Raw genomic sequence first — 9216 nt, forward strand, 5'->3', positions numbered from 1 at the left:
GTATTGAAAATTACTTTAAAAATTAAAATCATAAACATATTAGAAACACATATGCTATGGTTAAAAAATGAAATGCCAGAAAATAAAGCCTTTCAAAGCTGTGAGAAGCCGGCAATTGCAGATGCTCAATTCCAAGGGATAATGACATAGCTTCAGAATAATGGTTTTTAGTTACTGAAAGCACTGTCCCACTAGGATTTTACCTCTTTAATGTGAGGAGTTTTATTAAAGTGCCAGTATAACACCCTTTATTAGACTATAATACCTAAAATGCTCTAAATAGACTTCCCAACATCCTAGATTAATAAATGACTGAATATTAATCTGAGAGAAGCTTTCTGGACCAGAACCATTCATCTGCCCTGATCTGTAATTAAGTCTTCCTAATGAGGCTGGAATGGTGCATTAATACCCACTGCTTTTGCCTTGTATGGGTCTTCTCTACCTTCTACCTCTCCTCCCTCCAGTGTGAGCTGGCGAGCCACAAAAGTGAAAAGAGATTGGAAGTTAGGAGAAGACTCACTGCAAGGAATGCAAGAAATGCCACCAACTGAGTTTTAGAGATAAAACATATTCTAACATATTTTGTTGTGTTGATTAAAGTGGCAATGAAGATAGTCCTAATGCATACAGAGTTGGTCAGTTGTTGTGTCATTTCTCACCTGGAGAGATGAGAAAATTCTAGGGAAAATTTACTATGTCTGCAAGTAGAATTTTTATATAACTAACATGAATGGTTAAACTCGAATGGACTATTAGGTAATCTAAACTTGATAACTCAGAACACTGTGAGAATTCAGAAAAGTCTATGGTTTAATGATTATTGAAAACAGAAAACAATATTTATTGCACATTATTGCAGTGACAAAAAGTATTGTATCTATGCACACATATGGAGGAAAATATGCTTAAGTACTATTATTATATCATCAGTTTAGGAATTTGAGGTATACATTTTTTGTCTTCTTTAAAAATTACTCCTATGATATAGCAAAACGTATCTACTAAAATGGCTTTCATAGGACTTTATTTTCTTCTTATTTTTGGAAAAGAGGGAAATCTGATTTTGGCACATATGGAGCAAGAAAGCTGGTAGAATCAGGACACACAAAATCCAATGCAGAGTTGTGGTAGAGGCAGAGGTGCATTCATGGATTGGGTTTAGTGTTGAAGAGAATATTCTTTAAATACCTCCCCCACATCTAAGTTTGGGGAATATCTGGCCATCTGCTAGATATTGGGGTGGGGGACTGAGGGGCTTGGTCAGTGTTCACTGTTAGTACAGTCCTTAGCCCAGGAGAATATCTACAATTTAGGACTTGGTGGACTGAGCATGCAGAATGACAGGATGCACATAATCAGCAACAGAAAGTAAATATAAATCTAGATCAATCACTGGGCCAAGGAGCTTATTCCACGGTTGAAAATCAGTCTGTTTGTAATGATCAGGCAATCGAGCAGATTCGCCACTGTTGTTTGCAAGCTTGGAACAAAATTGAAGCGAAGGGTAAAGCTGCACAATCCTTTCAAAAGGTTTTACAAGGGCCGAAAGAATCGTATCCAGATTTCATTGCCCGGCTCCAAGAGGCAATACACCGGCAGGTTACTAGTTCAGAGGCTGCCGATACTATTTTGCAGCTGCTAGCATATGAAAATGCTAATAAAGATTGCCAATGAGCCATTGCCCCATTTAAAGGTAAAGCTGATCTTACTGGCTATATTCATTTATGCCAAGATATTGGGACTAAAGGTTATAAAGCAGAAATGATGGCTCAAGCCATGGCTAATTTGAGAGTTGGCTCTCATTTCCCAGGAAAATGCTTTTCCTGTGGAAAAGTGGGTCATACCAGAAAAGAATGCAGTCACTTTAAAAATAAATCTCCACAAAAGCAGCCTGGTATGTGCCCAAAATGCCAAAAAGGTCAACACTGGACTAACCAGTGCCGATCTGCTTTTCATAAGGACGGCACCTCCCTTTTGGGAAACGTCAATCGAGGCGGGCTCTCAGCCCCTCACAGAAAGGGAGCATTCCCAATCCAACATCAAAATCTGCAGGCTGTCCCTCCACCAACTCCAAGCCCTCCATCTTGGAGCTTTCCCCAGCTACAGCAGGGAGTGCAGCAGTAGACCTCGCTGCCAATGCTGAGATATGTCTTCTCCCCAATAATCCTGTTAAGGTCCCCACCGGCTATTATGGCCCCTCACCTAAAGGGATGGTGGGTCTTTTGCTTGGATGCAGTTCTCTCAATCTTAAGGGTGTTCGTGTACACACTGGAGTCATTGACTCTAACTATACTGGGGAAATTCAGGTGGTCATGTCTTCTTCTATTCCATGGACTGCCCATAAAGGCGAAAGAATTGCTCAACTCTTATTATTACCTTATGTACTTGTTGGTTCCTCCTCTAAAAATTGGGAAAATGGAAGTTTTGGTAGCACAGGAAAGGCAGGAATTTTTCTCACAGAGGCTCTGCAGAAGACTCACCCTATGTGTACTCTTACAATTCATGGGCATAGCTTTACTGGGCTTATAGATACGGGTGCAGATGTTTCTATTATTAGTCAACAACATTGGCCCCGACATTGGCCTTTGCAAGAGGCACGAATTACTGTTGTGGGCCTAGGCTCCCCTCAGGGACTTATGCAAAGTGTTCATATTTTGCCTTGCCTTGGCCCTGAGGCACAGAAGGCCACTTCACAACCTTATGTGGCTGCTCTGCCTCTTAATCTTTGGGGCAGAGACCTACTTGAACAATGGGGTGCTACTGTACATATCCCTCCTCCTAGTGGAGTGTACAGTATTCAAAGCCACAAAATGATGACAAATATGGGGTATGCCCCTAGCTGTGGGCTTGGCGTATGTTTGCAAGGTACCCCTTCACCCACCCAAGTCTCACCAAAATGTGATCAATTTGGTTTAGGATATAAACCTTTTTAGTGGTGGCCGCTGTTCATTCACCTCCCCAACCTGTCCCATGTGTATGGGCTACAACAAAACCAGTATGGGTAGAGCAGTGGCCACTTACAAAAGAAAAATTAGAGGCTTTACATGAATTGGTTCAAGAACAATTGTCCTTGCAGCATATCAAAGAGTCTTTGAGTCCTTGGAATTCTCCTGTGTTCCCAATAAAGAAAAAATCAGGAAAATGGAGAATGTTAACTGACCTAAGAGGTGTTAATGCTGTCATTCAGCCCATGGGACCTTTACAACCTGGGCTCCCCAACCCTAGCATGATTCTTGAAAACTGGGCTTTAGTGGTCATTGATGTTAAAGACTGTTTCTTTTCTTTCCCTTTAGCTGATCAAGATAAGGAAAAATATGCTTTTACTATTTTGTCCCTTAACAATAAAACCCCTTCTAAATGATATCAGTGGAAGGTTTTACCACAAGGTATGCTAAATAGTCCTACAATATGTCAATATTATGTCGACCGTGCCTTACAGCCTGTCTATTTAAATTTTCCTAAAGCTTATATAATCCATTATATGGATGATATTTTGTGCTCTGCACCTCAGGAGACTGAAGTAGAAGCTTTGTTCTATGCTGTTCAAAAAGCTTTACAGGATGTAGGATTGCATATGGCTACTGACAAAGTGCAACGTACTTTGCCTGTACAGTATTTGGGTTCTAGTATCAATAGACTTACAATTCAACCCCAAAAAGTACAACTCCGCAGAGATGCTGTTACCACCTTAAATGATTTACAAAAACTACTAGGGGATATTAATTGGCTTCGCCCCAAAGTAAGTATAGCTAACTATGAGCTCTCCAATCTATTTTCTCTCCTTTGTGGGGATTCTAAATTAAACAGCCCTAGATCTTTAACTTCAGCTGCAGAGAAGGAATTACAATTAGTGGAAGCTAAAGTTCAACAAGCTCAGATATCCCATGTTGATCCTACACAACCTTTATCTCTACTTATCTTTTCCACTCCCAAATCCCCCACAGGCTTGCTTTTGCAAAATGATAAGCTTGTAGAATTTATCTTCTTGCCCAATTCTTCTGTAAAATCCATTTCCCCTTATCTAGATCTCTTAGCTACTTTAGTTACTCAAGCCAGAAAAAAGGCAAAACAACTCAATGGTTTTGACCTTCATTTAATTGTGCTCCCTATAACTGCTAAAGAACTCTCAGTTATTTTGCAACAACATCTAGCTTGGCAAATTGCTCTAGCTGACTATGTTGGCCAGGTGGATAATCATTATCCAAAAAATGATCTTTTCCAGTTCATTCGATGTACACAATGGATACTGCCTAAGTATACTTCTTGTGAGCTTTTAATCAATGCTCCCATTGTTTTTACTGATGGGTCATCTAAAGGTCGAGCTGCCTATTCTGGCCCTAAGTCCAAAGTTTTAGATCTTCCTCATTTCTCTGCCCAGCAAGCTGAAGTGGCTGCTGTAATAGCTGTCTTAAGAGATTTTCCTGAGGCTGTTAATATTTTATCTGATTCTGCCTATGTTGTTCATGTAGCTAGTAAAATTGAAACAGCATCCATTAAGCAACAGTTGCCTCCTTGTTTATTTAACCTTTTTCTTGAGCTACAATCAGCTATTCACATTCATGTATCTCCTTTTCATATTACCCATATTCGTTCCAATACCAACCTCCCAGGCCCTTTAGCAGCTGGCAATGCTGCTGTGGATAAATTATTACTGCCTGTTATTTCAGAAGCTTCTCATTTTCACTCGCTTACTCATCTTAATGTGCAAGGACTCATGGCTCAATTTTCCCTTACTAGAACACAAGCTAAAGATATTGTTTCTTCTTGTCCTAATTGTCAACTCCTTACTGCTCCACCTTTGCAGGATCCTGGTGTTAACCCTCGTGGTCTAGCCTCCAATGATTTATGGCAAATGGATGTTACTCATATCCCTTCCTTTGGCCGCTTAGCCACTGTTCATGTCAGCATTGACACATACTCTGGCTTTCTTGGGGCCACAGCACAAACCGGTGAAACATTTCGACATGTTTGTACTCACCTTTTTGCCTGTTTTGCCTCTATGGGCTTGCCCCGTGCTTTAAAAACCGATAATGGCCCAGCCTATACATCTGCAAAATTTGCTACTTTTACTACAACTTGGGGCATTCGTCATACCACTGGTATTCCTTATAATCCCTGAGGACAAGCTATTGTTGAGCATACCCATCATACTTTAAAAACTATGTTAACAAAACAAAAAGGGGGAGATGATGGAACTCTGCATGAATGGTTATCAAAAGCTTTATTTACTTTAAATTTTCTAAATTTTTATGAAAAACTGGGTGGCACTGCCGCAGAACGACATTTTCCAGCTAAAAAGACAACACTGAAACATTATTTCCAGAAAGCACCTCCTGTATGGTGGAAGGACATGCTAACTAATGAACAGACAATGGGTACTTTATTAACATGGGAAAGAGGTTATGCCTGTGTTTCCCCAGGTGATGGACGAGCACCACTTTGGATACCGGCCCGATGGCTGAAGCCGTACCATGAACCCAGCAAAGAAAAGAAAATTCCTACAGGACGTCGAGCCACCAGTGATGCAGTTCCAGGGTCTGACACTGAAGACAACAGCGATTGGGCCAACACCCCAAACTAGGGAAGCCCGACATCCAACTTGGGGGCAGATAAAGAAATTACGTCAGGATGCTGAAAAACAAGTCCAATGAGACAAGCTGCTTATGACAGGTTCTAACCTGACGGCAGCAATGTTGGTTCTTATTGCTATTGCTGTGAGTATATCTCCGGCATGTGCTCATTCTGGAAATTATACCTATTGGGCTTATATTCCTAACTCCCCATTGCTGCAACAAGATATAAACATTGGCAATGCAAAAGAAAACAGTTTGTTCAGTTTTCCCTCCTTCTTATTTTGGCTGCCTGGGTCCAAACCATTGTTGGGCATGGAGGCCATGGGGCATAGGCTGTCAAGGAGACAAAACTAACCCTCTTGGGAGGTGTTGTCCCTCCCTTACATCACCCTGTATGGCCCTGGAGGATGGCTGGTTAGCCAGAGATGGGTAAGATTCCTCAGGAAAGGAACAACCTAAGACAGGCACAGTCGCAGAGGGGCCATCAGGAGAAAACTTGGGGGCCAACAGAGGTGGGGCACAGAACCTCACCCCTCCAGCTTTGCAAGGGTCTGAACCCTTACCCCTTTTAAGGGAGGTCTTCTGCCCCCGTGGCTACTTTGTTTCCCACGCCTGGCTCAGATTGGAGCCCAAGTGGCAGACAGAGATCTGGCCAGTGGCTAAAATAAAAAGGGGGACATGTGGGAAACTGAGTCTTCCATGTTGCCTGAGGCATATCTAGGGTGGTGGCTTAGAACACTGAGCCTCAGGCCTGCATGGAACGCCATGCTGGCCCGCTCTGTAAAGATATGTGTCTTGTGACTATGACGACAATGTTTACCATTGTCCTAAACCTAGATTGTTCCTTCCGATATGCAATAGGATGTAAACATAAGTATCTGGTGGGCTCTCCCGAGCCTGAGGACATTTAGCATGTGCTCCCTGATCTTCTGAAATAAATAACTGGAGCAAAGGTGCATTATTGTCCACTTACCATGAGATGCCATGGGCCCCCTGGTCCCTTAATCCTTAACTTTGTGTCTGTGTCTCATTCCTACACCGCCCTGTCAGCAACAGTTACTCTTATGCAAGATCCAGCTAGATATCCCAAATGGCCACAGTATGCCAAGCCCTAACCAACAGTTGTCCCAAAATACCTAGGTCCCTGTCTGAGATTCTACACAAGTTTCACTCACTAAGTTTATTCTTCAGTAACTTAAGTAATCCAGAGTGTCCCTATGCCAATACCCAGATCAACAGCTGCTTCAAGAATATCAACCAGATGCAGTCCCCTTCCCCATAATGTTGACACTCATTTTCAATATTAACAAGTTAGGGTGGTCACTGCCTAGATATCCCTAAAGATTGAGAAACTGATTAAATGAGAGGAAAGGATAACAATAGACAAATTGGATTTAACAAAGGATTATGAATACTTAATATTTATATAAATATATATATATATTTAGATGCTAGAGTATTAGAATAGCTAGAAGGAAATAACTGAAATGGTGGAATTGTAACTCATAACATTCTTCAAAATTTTCTCTAAAGCTACTCATTAAATTGTACTTTGAAAGTTATCACCTCTCTGTATATATGTTATTTTTCACTATAAGGAAATAACTGAAACTGTGGAACTGTAAACCATAACATTCTTTGAAATTTGTTCTCTAACTACTTATTAAATTGTACTTTGAAAGTTATCACTTATCTGTATATACATTATATTTCACAGTAAAAAATGTAAAAAAAATTTTTTCTCCACCATTTTATCTCAACATATTTGAGAGTTTCCTTTTTGCCCTCGTGTCACTGATCATGTTGTAACTGATCAAATGAATAAAGGGTTTTCCTTATTCAGTGGCAAACAGGATTGGATTTAGCAGTTTGTGTTATTAACTTAATGATCCTGTGAATTCCATTTAGCTAATAAATCTTTTGTTCTTGTTTTCAATTACATTATTTTTCAATCGTATGGTCGGGGAAATATGAAATATTGGTCAATCTCAGAACTTTAATGACATTGGAGAAATGTTTCAACTTGTAGATAAAAATCACTAAATTTAGGAGTTTACCATTATGCATGAGATTCTGTTTTGCTAATTATAATCCTCATTTAATTAAAAAAATTTAGTACAGTTACAATTGTAACCATAATTTGAACATGCTTTATGAATTTAACTAAACATTAAATTTGGGACCCTGAAATGAATTAGTGAATCCATTAAACTCTTTTCTGAACTGGAAATCATTTTGAGTTTCTATGTGTTGCTCTTTCACTTGTCTCTAATTCCATATAGGAAATTAATATTGAAATATAGAACTCAATAATATATGTATTTTAATTGCATTGGCCATAGTTTTTGAGTGAAAATAACAAAAACTTATTGGATTGAGCAAAGGAAAACCTCAGAATTTGAGACATTCCTTAGTATAACAATGTAGTACAGTAATATTCAATTTATATTATGATGCCCTGTGGGAGATTCATATGGAATTCTGATTTTATGAAAATTTTGACCCAAATAGGATAGGAAAACAGCATGAATTCTAAACTCTCGAAAACGTTGCTCTAATTGTTTTTTAAATTGTAGAATATATTTCCTATATAGTTACTTGTTAAATCATGCTTTGTAAGATATTAGCTTTTTGTATATATGTCATCTGTCACATTAAGGAAATAACTGAAACTGTGGAACTGTAATCTCATTGTTACTTTAAATCACATTTTCTGAAAGATATTATGATGTTTCTAAGTTTTTGAAGTAAATACTCATTTATTGTTCAATATTGATAAAAAAAATAAATCATTCTGATCCATTTTGTGGTCCTTGTTCTACATAAAGACATATTGTTCAAAATAGTGTAGCTTTCCCTTGAATATCTAACTTGAAGAAATTCTTCAAAACCTAATCTGCACATTAAGTGAAGTGAGTGCTGTTTTACACAGCAATTGGTTCTGCCAATAAGTCTGAAGCTTAGATCAAGACAGGATCATCACATTCGAAGATTTTATTCCAGCCCTCTGTCACTGGCCTGATAATTATCCTCAGGGGAGACTTAAGCTCTTTGGATGTTTCTGAAAGGTTACATGAGTGAAAATGTGCAAATACTAATGGCTATATTTTGCTCAAGCAATTAAAATCAGCTGAAGAAATCAGACCGTAACATTTCAACTTAGAGCATGCAGCACAGTTTTAAAGCAATGGTTAGAATATAAGATCCACAAAGAATTCCCAGGAATGGCCTGAGAATAGCCTTTCAACAATATGAATTATGATCTCCATAATAGTTAGACTTTATTGGGTGTCTATTCTAATACAAGCACAATTTATGACAGGTGATTTACAAGTATTATCCCATTGAATCCTTACATAACTCTCTATGAATGAAATTAATTACATGCTGAAGTCTGGAGAGCACATGTCACTGGGATGCTGCCAAGCCAGTTGCCAATCCAGGATTTGCCAACTTTAAATTCCATGGTTCCCATCCCTTTTACCATGCCGAGCTGGGTCAGCAGTGTGGCCTGTGGATATGCATATCAGAGTAACTATTTCAAAACCTAACTCTAAAAAGTCACCTTAATTAACCGTGCTCTCCAAAACTGGATATCAGTTGGGTGGCTAGTATGATTGCTGTAGGGAGAATTAATATT

This window comes from Choloepus didactylus, chromosome 11, assembly GCF_015220235.1.
Source record: "Choloepus didactylus isolate mChoDid1 chromosome 11, mChoDid1.pri, whole genome shotgun sequence".
Lineage (NCBI taxonomy): Eukaryota > Metazoa > Chordata > Mammalia > Pilosa > Megalonychidae > Choloepus > Choloepus didactylus.